The sequence below is a fragment of the Siniperca chuatsi genome, linkage group LG19 (assembly GCF_020085105.1).
Source record: "Siniperca chuatsi isolate FFG_IHB_CAS linkage group LG19, ASM2008510v1, whole genome shotgun sequence".
Classification (NCBI taxonomy): Eukaryota; Metazoa; Chordata; class Actinopteri; order Centrarchiformes; family Sinipercidae; genus Siniperca; species Siniperca chuatsi.
Window position 1 is genome coordinate 15209411 of NC_058060.1, and position 13920 is coordinate 15223330.

General features: G+C 40.5%; 1 protein-coding gene across 8 annotated transcripts in view; it reads left to right on the top strand.

Annotated features, from left to right (window-relative positions):
* LOC122866258 overlaps positions 1 to 13920 on the top strand; it is a 111695-nt gene that overhangs the window by 12997 nt on the left and 84778 nt on the right. The window contains exons 5-6 of one of the 8 annotated variants that reach the window (XR_006375662.1): positions 1184 to 1401; positions 1590 to 2287. The exons of 6 other annotated variants lie outside the window; for them this stretch is intronic. The gene's annotated coding sequence lies outside the window, so the exon portion shown is untranslated. Of the gene's footprint in view, positions 1 to 1183; positions 1402 to 1589; positions 2288 to 10272; positions 12209 to 13920 lie in introns of those variants that run through there. One more of the 8 variants, XR_006375660.1, reaches the window with a different exon arrangement.

The following is a 13920-nucleotide window of genomic DNA, read 5'->3' on the forward strand; positions in this document are numbered from 1 at the left end:
AGTAGTGCCTCTGCTCTGCATGACCCCACTGAGTGACAGGCCATTCTAATCCTTTTCCCAAGGGGAAACAGCCTTTATTGCAGCCTCTGGTCAGTTTGTTTTGCCCCAGCCCTCAACATACGGCATTTAACACTCTCATAATTAAGTAGCTGAAGCCAAAGTGTTCTGCCCAATCTGAGGCCGTCGGCTGGTGCTGATTGACAGATGAGCAGAGGTCCTGCTGAGGTCCTGCTAACATTATAAACTGTCTTTTAATGTACACCTACAAATTATTACAACAACTGTGAACAGACTTGAAACAGTGGAAAATCTGGATTATATATAAATAACTGAATAATTTTATAGTATTATTTGTTGTCTTTACAGGTCAGTTTTTATTAAGCACAGTAAAATGAATGTATTTGACGGAGATAAGCATTCATACAATAATTACATGCAATATTGGGGAGTCTTGACAGTGTCCCTGCTTGCCGTTTATCCTGGTCTTTTCTAGCCAACTGGGTGAAGGATACTCTGCCTGTTTCCCCACCCAAACTCTAGGTCCCATCTGCTCACAGAAAGGCACAACATTTGTCAAAGTAGACTGGATAATGGCTTTGGCATCCTTATTATAATCTCAGCATAATCTTCATTTGTCCACTTTTGGCATCGGGACACTTCTGGGTTTGGGAAATCGGTCAGGACTCTTAAGTGTCCTTGTTTCGTTTTCATTAGCTCAAATCTAGGCATGAAAGCTCATTTAATTCCAATTTAAAATATGATGGTTCTGTGTTTTTCAGAGGCACACAGAGAGCTGACGTTGTTTTCCATCCTACTGTGATTAGCCTGAATAAAACTCCCCAAATTAAAACGGTCATAGAAATAAAGCCTCATCAATCTGTGAGTTTGACTGTACTTAATATTTTGGGGTTGTGTGTCCTGACCGCATCTTCATTCTGACATATTATGAGCGAAGCGTTGGATTAAAATCAGATTCCTTCCTCACTGGATCAGTATTATAACAATTACTACTAGCAAAAAGTGCAAAGGTCATAGAGCCACTTGGAAAATTTCCTGCTATCAGTGAATAGTCATAACAGTAGAAAAAGCAATAACAAGCTAAACAGACCTCATTTTCGACTTTATGCGTGTAAAGACAATAGCGGGACAAACTTCATATCGTTTCTCTCCATTCTCCATTAAGGTTGTGGCTCTCGGTTGACTACTGCTCCCCCTGTATGTGGGTCACAGACACCATTCCCAGCTGTGCAGCCCAGTCAGCTGTGCCTTTTGCCATGCCTGCCAACATCTGCTCCACAAAAACAATATCCAGCTTTTAGCACTCAAATGGAGGTTACACCATATGCCAGCAAGCCACTTAGTTTCTGCCAGGGGAGCTGGGGCCTGGCCGCACTCGTCGAGGTAACAATGAAGGAGAGCGGCACTGGGATGTGAAGGAGAGCTCATTTTTCACTCCTTTTTTCTCTTTTATTCATTCTTTACCTGTAGCTCTCATTTTCATTCTTACCTAATTCCTTTAATTTTATCTTCTCCTTCTATTTGCTTTTTGTGTAAACTCTTCTCTCTCTCTTGTGCTGTTTTCTCTGCAGCGCCTCACTTAGGCCATCAGTGTGTGCCAGTGTGCATCTGCTCAAGGTACTTTGGCAGCATCACCTTTTGAATATTAATGCACCACCTAAACAACAGTTTTCCTGCAAGGTCTACCGCAAGGTCTGGTGAAGTGCGTGTGTTTGTGCATGTATACACTCGGTTTGAGAATCATTTTATTGTATCTATTTAGTGTACACTTTGCAAATGGGGAGGGGGCGGCTCTACACTACACTACTTGCAGTTATTTCTTAACTTCTCCTTTTAGAGAACTGGAAGACTAATTACATGAAGAGCAATTTAGCCATTTAAGACCAATTAAGAATGCAGATCTGGATAGTATGGGCTGAAGTGCTGCTCACTATGCTGAGAGGTGATAATGGATTTTTAATTAAATATGGGAACCAAAGGTCCCAAAATGGAGCTTACAGCTAACCAAGCAGTAGCCATTTGGTGACTGTACAGACAAGGTCTATTATTGTCTCTCTGGCCTCGAGTCTCTTCACTTCCTGCTTTGCTCTATGGTCCAGCTGCTGTCCAATCCTTAACGGCTACCACAACAGCTTCTTGTGTTCAGCCAAAGTGTGCAGTGGAAAACAAGGAGGATTTAAAGGCTATATTTCATAATAATCAATTATTATATTTTTGTAGACGAATATTTAAAAAAAGAAAAAAGAAAACATCCACAGAGCTTTTAGTAAGGTGTGGAATAAAAGTATGGCTTTTTTCTTTAAAAAAAAAAAAAAAAAAAGATTGTGAATTAATTATTTAAAATATGTTGGCAGATCCAAAATTAATGTTTTGTTTCTGTGGAGAAAACGGACACTGACGTCTTAGCTTAATCGGCCAAATCACAATAAGTCATAAAATTACAGTTCTGCATATTTAAAGAATATACAACAGTAATGACAGTCATAGTCCTTAAAATATCAACTAATGTGTTGTCACCGGTTAGATTGTCAAAATTAGAAAAATAACAGCTTCAATCCCTGAGGAGCTACGTTAGCATTAGTGACAGTTGCGTCCAGTTACGTTATAGTTCCCTCAAACAATATAACGTTATTACGAAGATGCGTATCAGAGGTGATTTAGAAGTGGGCCAGGGTCCGACATAACCGATGGCCCAGGGCCAGTACAAGTTTATGCAGGGCAAGTTGATTGACCAGTCACTGGTTCGTCCGGGCCAGTGGCGGACTGGTCTGCTTATGAAAAGACGGTCGCTCTTCTTTAAGAACAGAGTGGACGTGGGATCCCAATATATTTCCAATGTGTCATGTCAAAGTAACCTAAATCTATAGCTAATGTACAGCTATATGTTGCAAAATGAATTCATTACTCTATCACAAAAGATTTATCACTTAATATGACTGAGTCTGAGCCTCACTCCACTCGACCATGAAATATGCAGGTTGTGCGACAAACTGGCAACCACCGGAATGAAATGGAAGGGGGGAGGGGGAGCGCGTCATCTAGTGGCTGGATGTAATCAATGTTATCAATCGCACCTTTTTAACTATACAAAATGTAGGATAAATACTGTAACTGTGAAATTATTTTGTGTTGCTTTGTTCAAACAGTGACTTGACATTCAGTTCATATTCACAGCTGGTGATTATTTTTTACTTCTATCATATTATAATTTATACAATGTATTTTTTTTTATAGTAAAGCAAACAAAAAACTCATGTTTTCACACACAAACTGACACTTTAACATATTGTGCCAGTGATTATCTTATTCATTATCCCATGCAAGCTCTTGTCCTTGTTCAGTCTTTGGGTGGGTGGGGGGGCAGACAGAGCCACGCGCTCGGGGGGTGGATCCACTGAGGAGCTCTGGGACGGCAGGTCGGGGCTGCCTTCTGCAGGTCACGGTTTCACTTGTGGGTATTAATTTGGGAGGGACCAGCACACTGTGTGTGTGTGTTGGCCATGGTGAGAGCTGTTAGAGGAGCTGGGGAGCAGTGAGAAATCACCTTGACAGGGCCTGTACTGTATATCATACTAGGAGCTGATGCCATTCATGAATGTTGATTAGTGTCTACTGGGGGTTTAATTACTTTCTGCTTAGATGCTGTTTGTGGTTTGAATCTCACAGGAGCAGTTTGTACAGTCTTTGATAAAGATGGAAAATGGATCTTTTTTTGGCTAGAAAACATTTTTGAGTATCATCTAGTTACCAGCTGGTTGAGCTTAGAATTATAACAACACCAATAAAAATCAAACCGAAATGCTATGCTGGCAACAAAGATATATTTTTACTGTTGAAATATAATTTTGGTTGTAACATAGCAACATACTGTGCCTTATTTTCCAAGTTGTTTATACCCACCTCTAGCTTGTATTTATTTAATCCGATTGCTATTTTTTGTCCAAATTCACACATTTGTCACATTTATTTGATCAAATCACATCCGTCTCAGAGTCACTGCTTGTGTCGTAGAAATGCCAGCACTTTTGGCAAAGGCAGCAGATTTCTGTCAGCGTCTATCTTTGAACGCCTCCCACATCATGTTCTGAGGAAGTGATTCCTATCAGCTGCCAAAGGGGTGCAGTCCAACAACAAATGGCACTGGATAGGGGGCTGGAGTGGGATGGGGAGGGGTCTCTCATCCACCGACTGTGTACTGTCCACAAGTAATAAAACCAATCTTGAAGTAATCTTTTCTTTGGAGAGATGTAATAACTTGGAGTAGTTGTGTTGCCATATTGGTTGTATGCACTTCCTTGGACAGTCAGAGGAGGGCAGTGCTTAAGTGGAAACAAAGCAGAAGCTGTCAGGGTACAATCAGCTTCATACTATGTGTGTGTGAAGGTGTCTTGTGTATCCTTGTTTATATTCTGTGAGCCGTGTGGGTCTCTCACAGGTCAATAAGAATGTGTGGTCTGCTATTATCTGCAGTGTGTAACATGCTGTTGGGTGTCTCTGTTGTGCTATACATTACAGTAAGTAACACAGACAAACTAGTGCAGAAATTATGTTAATGATGACAGTGATTATGTTAATTTGACTTTACCAGTCCAGTGTAATGATGCTGAGCCTACATGATTATTAATAGGATCACAACATGTTAGATCACATAATAGTTAAGATATGCTTGCGGTCTTTATATGAATTGTCTGTGACAAAAAAACTACAGGCCAAAATCAGAAATACTCATTTTTATTATCATTGATGTTAATATTTCAATATGACTCATATATAGAGTAGCATTTTAGTTGTTCCAAATCACAAATATATTGAAATACATTAATGACCATTTCTTCAGTTTCTTTAAAATGTTGCTGCAAAGTTATACATATCTTGGTTTAGGTATTTTTCAATGTGGAAGAAAACTTGACCTCTAATTTAAATCAGAGCTTGACATGATGTCTCTGTCACATTTAAGGTAGGAAGTAAGTGCCTTTTATCTCTGCTCCAGCTGTGACTTCTCTAAGAGACAACTTTTAAAGCCATTGCATGACTGCTTAGAATGAGAGTGAGACCTCAACAAATGCGTTCAGCCAGCAACCACATCTGGGTGTGATGCATCATGAAGACCTGTCAAAAAACTTTGATCCTGATCAGTGTGAAAAGTGTAGACAAGGATGTAATATTGAACGTCCAGATGGTTTCCAAGCAGAGACAGACGTGCGGTTGCTTGGCGTTATCTTTAATTCATATCTGCTCAGCCGTTCTCCCTGCATTGTTAGGCCCTGTCTCTGGGCACTGGGAGATGTGCAACTAATTTATTATGGGGGAACAAACAAACTAAGTTTAGTCAGTGTCACTTTGGCTGGCACTCCAGCTAATTTGTGTGAACAGTATTGTGTATGATATAGTGCAACAAGGTGAATGCTTTCTCTTACAATTGGAAATGACTTTTTGGGCTGTGTTGCCAAGAGCTTGATGATGATGCTCAGAAGCCCAGTATGCTTCACGCCTCACTGCTTCAAAGCAACCGCTAAGCTCTTTTTAATGATATGACATACACCATTATTGTGGTTGACTTAGTCTCATATACCTGTATATGCCTTATTTAATTACTTCTTGCTTATTTATACATTAACAAAGAATAAAGCGGTGAAAATACCAAATGACAAACACCTATCTCTTGATTTATCCTGTCTGAATTTTATTGACCTTCTCCTGTGGGGCCTGAAATGCAACATCAACAGCCGTTGTCAGTCCATAGTTTTTATAACTTTTTAAACAAAGGGCTTCAGGACTGTGAAAAGGAGCTTTACGTTCCCAGGACAGGGACACCCTGGGTGGAAGAGCCAAGTTCCTTTTTTTTCCCTAGGCCATGTTCTAACAATATGGGTCTGAGAGAGCAGAGATTATAAAAGATTCGGAGGGCTGGACACACTCATCTGCTATCGATTATGGTGCAGATGTGCCTGAATGTGTGTGGCACTTTGATTGACATGATGTGAGAGTCCCAACAACAGAACAGGGGCCAAGGTGGAAGGGTGTTGCATGGGCCAAGGAAGAACCCGTTACATTTTGGACCGGATCCGAATCACAATCGGATATGAAAATTATTTTTCGTTAACATAGCAAAATAGGTCAATTGTAACACTGGTCTCTATGGCAAAATGAACTGAATTTGAATTTGTTGCACATGCGCAATCCCGTCGTAATTAAAGTGAAGGGTGTGCTGTGACTAAACGTACAACAAAACCTAACAGCCACCTCAAACATCACTATAGAAACAAATGAAGCAGGTATGTAAGAAATAAGCAATCAGCGATGTAATTTTCTGGATTACTCCGGAATTCTAGGTTTTACAACATTTGCGAAGTACATAATAAATGCACAGCTCAGATGATGAGGCTTCAGCTAGGCACTACCATATTTTGACATACTGTAATTCTAATAATTTTGGAAATATATCCAGACATATATCGTAGTTGCGCTCGCAGATTTGCATATCATAGACGACTGGAATATTGGCCGTGGTGGAGGTCTGCGCTCTCAGAGTGCCCTTCTAGTTAGTGAATAATATTGATACACTATATTTTTTTTTTTTTTGATTGATTGATTTTCAGTGAGGTATACAATTGCAATGCCAATATTGATCAGATGTTGAGATGATGAACTTCATCTCCTTGGAGGATAGTTGGCTTCCAAAATTCAATGCATCTGCTTTTCAGAAGCAAACTGACAAATGTATGTTAATGTGTTGGCAGGATTTAAAAAGTGAAATGAGGCAGCCCATCTTTTCAGATCAGTCATGTGTCACAAAGCCAGAGCCTCAGCTCTTTCCTCTCTCCTCCATGGGGCTGGGATGACCTCAATAATTAAGTGACAATTTTAAAATGCATTTCTAATTTTCTACCAGACTGAAAAGCTTTATTATGGAATAGCTGACAAAAACCCTCCCCTTGAATGGGGGTGACTCCTGGGCTTCCACTAAACTGGTCATGAATGCACAAACCATCTGTTTTTCTGGCCGTTTGTCAGTGTGAGCGTGGCGGAGGCAGCTGTCGGAGTGGCCCCGGTTTGAATGATGGAGCACACAACCTTTGTTTCGCTCGGCAGTGGCTTTGTGAGCTCTGGCTCGTCCCACTCATGCTGCCCTGCACCGAAATAAGGCGGGAGATGGTTTCTGTTGTCGGCCCACCAGTCACCACCAAGTTGCCAGAAAGTCTGAGTCAGAGAAGCGAGAGATAGACTTGGAGAGAGCTAGAGGAAATTAAATGAACGAAGAGAATGAATGAGAGGGAAAGAAAATGAGGGAATGGACAGAAGGGATGTGGTGAGAGAGTTAAAGAGAAGGGAAGGTGTATGGTGAGTGCATTGTGTTGGTGAATGAGGATCTGGGGCATTGTGTGCTGGCCAATCTGTAGCTCAGTGGGTGAGGTTGTCGGGAGCCAGAGCCAAGGATGACGGCCAGAGGGCCAGGAGAGAAAGGTGAGAGCAGCCAGCAGGGCTGAGGAGAGTGGAAGCATGAAGGAAGAAGGGGAAAAAAAGTGAGCAGAGAAAGGAAACAAAGGTGTAGAAAAATGTAGATTTATTTAGGTTTCATGGAAATGACATATAGTCTGGAGAAATTGTGGTACTGTGAGTCAGATTTGCATTTCTATGATTAAAAAAATAAATAAATGGAGAAAGTAGTGGCGAAGTAGTGTTTTAAAAGGGGGCGGTTGTTGTATGGGCCTGTGTTCAAAGGGGGCCTCCCAGATTATTACCCATTTAAAACATAATTTCCTGCCCACAGTATGCCATTTATATTTCCAAATTAAAGGCCAGCACTGGGTAAGCACAGCATATTGGAGGATAATTTAATTCTTATCATGCACAGTATTCTCCTGCGCTCTCTGCTTTATTTATCTGTTGTCTTATTTATTAAGGTGATTCCCTCAGACAGTTTTACCCCCTGTGCCTTGACAGGATTTTACTTTTTATTAAGATATTGACAATGACTGTTGTCCCCTGTGTTGGTCACACTGGGCCAACATGACCTAATTGCATACATTTGCCTGGGTGATGCACTTGACCGGAACAGAGAAGCTGTGATTTTTAGGATACAGGGTCAACGGGGGGTAGAGGATGTGCAGTGTGTGTGTCTTATATCACCTGACACTAGGCCAGCATATGTCAGCAATATAATACCATTTATCATAAGGGTTTTATGTGGAAATAGAACGTATTGTTTGGTAATTTTTTCGAAAATTTTAATTCACCAGACTTGTGAAACTTCTGGCCATTGGAGTTACTGACAGAAGTCGTCTGAAAGCTCCAAAGAATATTTTGGCCAGCTCTTCTTATTTGTGGTTTTACATCTGAATGGAAGACGAGCTGAAAGGGTCTGTTCTTTGTGTCACAATGCAAAGCTTATTTCACATGATTTGCTGTTTAGTCACAGACTTATTGTGTCTGTGTGCTAGGAAAGTGTCTTTTCTTGCTGTGAATGGTTTAATGAAGTGGCATGCATTATCCTTTTCAGTTTATTACTATTTGTAGAACTTAAGATCAGTAACAGCAGATGGTAAGATAGTAAGGAAGTTTCTGGGTGTATGGCAAACAATTTAGTACCTTTTTGTTTTTATGGGCTTTAAATGTAACACTTTTGGCAAACAGTATGCTGATATGATTTTAAGAAAATTCCTAACCATTGAAATTCCTGCACGGTTAAGCTGTATGTGACATTGGTTGTGTGTGTGTGTGTATATATATATATATATATATATATATATATATATATATATATATATATATATATATATATATATATAAAACACAACAACAACATTCCTTTTTATTGCTCTTTGCTCTGCATCCTGTTCTCTTGTAATGGCCCAGCGATGTGGGCTGGTAGAGCTTATGGTGGTAGAGCAGAGCTTAGCAGAAAGCAGTTGTGTTCTCTCACACGGCAGTCTGAGCATGGCGTTTTTCTGTAGCCCCGGGGCAGGCAGGAACCCAGCGCTAGCACTGCCCGTGCCCGGCCCCTCCTCATCTGTGTGTCACAAGTCAGATCTCGTTAGGGATGAAGGCTCTCTGATGTGGACAAATTGTCACTAAGGGGGACCTGGAGACTGGGAGACACAGCTTTGGCTACTTTGAGAGGAGAAAGTGTAGGGGATATGTGTGTCCAGGGGAGGCCCCCAGAGACAGTAGAGGGGTAATTCTGTAGCCTGCTCCTTGCTGTGAGGTGTAGAGCACCTCTGGGATTTCATTCAGCTCCTCTGTGGTCTCATGTTTGTAACTAACTGTATGTCTGGGTGCTCATAGCGGCCAGGAGGTCTGGTTAGGTATTTAGCTGCATTTTCTGTAAGACAGTAGGAGAGAACCATGGCATCACAATGATGGGTCTCTGTCCTTTGCAGAGATGTTGAAAAATCAGTGTGCCAAATGCTTGAAAATGAACATATACCCCTCTTATTTAATGGGGCCACTCCACCAAACAAAGGAGCCCCTTTTCTCTTTCAAAATAGATGCTTGAATTGCATCAGGTGCAGATTCTCAGTTCAGTTGTGTGGATGGAAAGCTCCAATAGACTGCCAAGCACTCATTCATGATCTCACACTTCTGTCTCTTAACCTCGAAGGCCCACAATAGGCAGTGTGGTGACAGAATGGCCCCTCTTTTAATGGTTAACGGGCCAAGAGAGGCAAAGCATCAACACCAGGCTTTGAGAGTAGGCTGGAGAAACATATGGAGCTCTAAATAAAATTCAGATCTAGCACAATGATAGCTGAGGTCTGCTTTGTGTTAGGGTGGCATGGTGAAAAAAGGGGGTGGAGTGGAAAGTTAGATCCCCATAATAAGATTGTGAAGCATGAGCAAATTAATGTATGGCTCTGTAATGTGGCATGCTTTTGAGTCTAGAGGAAAATTGCAGCAGCAGTGTTATTGCCAGTGACAAACTCTTCAAGCTCTGCCCTTTATTACTCTTCAACGGTTGGCTTCAATGAAGCCTCATCATCTGCTCAGAGTTCTGCTCCTAATCAATGACACTGACAGTTGACAGATTTTCCAGGCTTGCGGTCTTTGTTAGAGGCTGATGATCTGAAAGGGCTTGGGTGGTAGGGCAATGAATAAGATGTTAAAAGCTAATAAATAAACCCTCCAAAAGCTGCTATGGGGTGTGTGTGTGTGTGTGTGTGTGTGTGTGTGTGTGTGTGTGTCTATTGCAATTGAAGGGGTGTGGGGGGATTTTTCTTTTTTCCATTTTTCCTCCCTCTTTTTTCACACTTGCAGAATCTGCGGCCTTTGAAGGACTTGTGAAGCCGAAGGCGTCCCGTTGCTCAATCAAACAGATTAAGTCAGTCAGACAAGCAGCGATCTGTCCCATTCAATAAAGTTACTTTTGTCAGGCTGGATCTCAGAGGGGCTCATATATGCATAACACCAGGCTTGGACATGTCACTGTTTTATCACACTGTGATCGGGCTTTGACTGGGTTTGAGTTTGATGTTTTTCTTAGGTTTTTGGAATAGTGTACATTTCTGCACTTATATGATATTATTTGTTCAAAGATTTGTTTTTATGATAAACAGTACATAATTTTTTTTCCCTAAGTCACTATTATTATTTTTAGACATTTTCAGACATTTCACTGCTAATCTGCACCAAAAGTAAAATTAAACTGCTAAATTCAACCTTGTGATGTTTCTTAACCCTCTGATCTGTGAAAAGGTGAGTATGTAGTATTTCTAAAGCATGGGCGACCCAGTAATGAGGACATCTGTTTTCATATGGTCCTTGACACGTAGCACCAGAAATTTGATGTCATCCTGTCCAAACTGGTACATGGCTGGCAGACAGCATGGCATCCTGTGATTGGTTCTGACAAGCCAGTGACAGCTCTGGAGGTGAGGAGGGTGCATGACAAAGGGCAAGCAAAGGATGAGGGGGAACAGCGTCAGGCTATAGGTCTGTTCGTCTGTCTGCCGTCTGTCTGTCTTTTCTGCCTCTTCTACCCATAACCTCCATCACCCCCTCGTAGCACTCTCCCATCAACATTCACCCTCCACCCACCCTCATAATCAGACCAATCAGAGTCCTAGCTATGACTTCCTTGCTTCAAATTATATGCCATGGCTACTTATTCTTTACTATTTATCTAGATTTTGCTAGTATGTGGACCACAAGGGAGCATGGTATGTTTTGAGGCAGATGTAATGTTCTGTTATCAGTCATTGGGGTGTATGGCTAGTATTGTATGTAGATCTCTGATTTAAAGATGGCCACCTGCCATTATGATATTCAGGGGCTGCTATGCTTTTGCACACAGCTGAGCTCTGCGGGAGCCAACAAAGCCTCCTTGACATTGAGCATACAACAGGTTTTTTGGCAGTGATAGTCCTTTATCATTTTCTCCTCTTGCAGGCATAAAAGGGAATCCTCTATTTTATAGAAGGGCCATTTATTAGAGCTGCTAATGAAAAAAGGGCCCGTTTAACACAGACATTTTATAGTAGGGCATGATGACTACATCAGTAGTTTGCATCTGTTGGGCTCACAAGGCAAATTGGATGGCTGTTTTCTCCTCATGTGGCCAGTCTCCAGTGTGACCTTGCATTAGTGCATATGCTCACAGCAGGGTCACTGGTTGAGGGCATGATCTGTCAGCCTTTGTTTATGAAAGGCAGACAGCACAAGCCTGTAAGATAACATATTTTATGCAATTAGCGGTCTGCTGTACTGCATTACAATTTCTGTGTAACCAATGTAAACAACATTAAAGTATAAGCTTTATGTATTCATCCATTTCTTAATGTAATGCTACATTAAAGAGTTTTCTTTAAACAAGTCCTTCTTGTTCTGCTTTTGATGATACTCTGTTATACATCAATAACCCATCACATTGAATTTACACAAAACTACAGTATAAACATGAAATGGTAACAAATAAGTTGCAGTATATTGCCATGATTCTATACAAACAATCCTTCCCATCATGGCTGCAACTAACAATTATTTTCATTATTTTATGTATTGATTTCCTAATCAAGATATTTGCTGTATAGACTGTAAGTAAATTGCAACAAAAAAAAGCCCATTACAACTTGCCAGAGAACACAGTGACATCTTTAAAATGTATTGTTTTTCTGACCAACAGTAAACAGAATATCTGGGTTTTTGACTATCGTGTATGAAGAAAACCAGGAAATATTCACGTTTGAGAAGCTGAAACCAGGATTTTTTTGCTTGAAGTTACATATCACGATAGATTAATAATCTGTTGATTGACTAATCAGTTAATCTACTAACTGTTTGAGCTCTACAATAAAACATTTCCTTTAAACAATTAATTTTGTTCTGCTTGACTCTTTAATGGTTTTCTACAAAGACTCTCTACAGTAACCCTCCACATAGAATTTACACAAAACTACAGTAAATGGTCACAAAGTCATGTTGTCATGATTCTATATAAACAATCTTTTCCAAGATCTTTGGAAATCTAAGTGTTGGATTTTTGTCGCTGATCGTATATGAAGGTGTCGCAGAAAGACTAAGGATTGCATACAAATGTTTCTGATATGTACAGGTTGGATATGTATACTTCCTGGGTGAGTTTGATGTTCCCATTATTGAGATGGTTTCGATACGATAGCGATAGGTTGACAGTGTCTGTCAGTGCGAAGCCAGCGGCAGCTCTGACGACTGGCGCCCTCTGACAGTTGCTCTATAAGGCTTGGTAACCAGCCTTTTCCCTGGGAGGTGTTTACTGTCACTGTGTGTTGTGGGTGCCTGGCAGCAGTATTTCTTCAGGCTGTCAATCTCCACAGACACTAACCTGCCATGTTAGATTTGACCTCCACAGGGGAGATTATTGTCTCCAAGCTTCGAAGGCATCCTTCATTTTTGTTCTGCTCTGTAGGGATACCTGGGAGAGACAAAACAGGCATACATGCAACATTTGCATTAGAACTAAATTCCCTAAAATATTCATTTATTCTGAACATAATCTCATTACTGAACATTAGCTACTCCACTGTTATAACAGTGAGCAGAGATTTTTTTTTATTTTAGTGTCTGACTAGCACATCAACTTTTGTTTATTTATTTTTAAAGAAATGCAACACAACTTTTCCTGTATTCTTAATGGAGTTCATTTCAGTTTCCCAGAATACCTTCTTACAATACGCAGTATATGTTTATAGGAATGTTGAGTTGTATCCTTGTTTCTGTAGAGCAGAGAGGAGTTTTGGATAAGGACACTGGCTGTGAGTTTGATGCAGTATGCGTGTGGGAGGCCTCAGAAATGCCTGCTAATTAATGGTGTTGCATGACAACTCTCAGCACAACCAGTAAAGGCTCCAGACTGAATTAGCTTTTACTAGGTAGTATTTTGAGATGTGAGATTTTTTTTGGCGATAAACCTTTTTAGTATTGTGGATGTCAGTGAGATGTGGGGGAAGTTTCCGATAATGGCGTCTTACTTCTTAACATTCACCCACAAAAGAAACAAAAAAAAATTTTATGAAATAGGTTCACAAATCTACGGTCCTATAAGAACTATGACTGACTATATGGGACTTTTATTTGACTTCTGACTGACAGGTTTATGCTTTTTAACTTGGGCTAAATATTAAGGATGTTCTGATCTACTGGATCGGTATCAACTCCGATACTAACTCTATTAATCGGATCAGGTATCGTCAAAACATTACAGATACTCCTTAGATACAGTTTCTTTGTGTTATGTTGGGCATGCTGACTCCCTGTTGTCTTGCAGCACACATGAATGGTATAAAATAATTAAATGATACGGCCCTTCTAGACATTCAAAATTTTACTGGACTGAATGGATCAAATTTTGATTATACAAAGAGTCATTTCAAGGTGATGCTCTTCGTAAAGATTTTGTATGGGGAAGAAGTCTTTGTCACGTGATCCTGG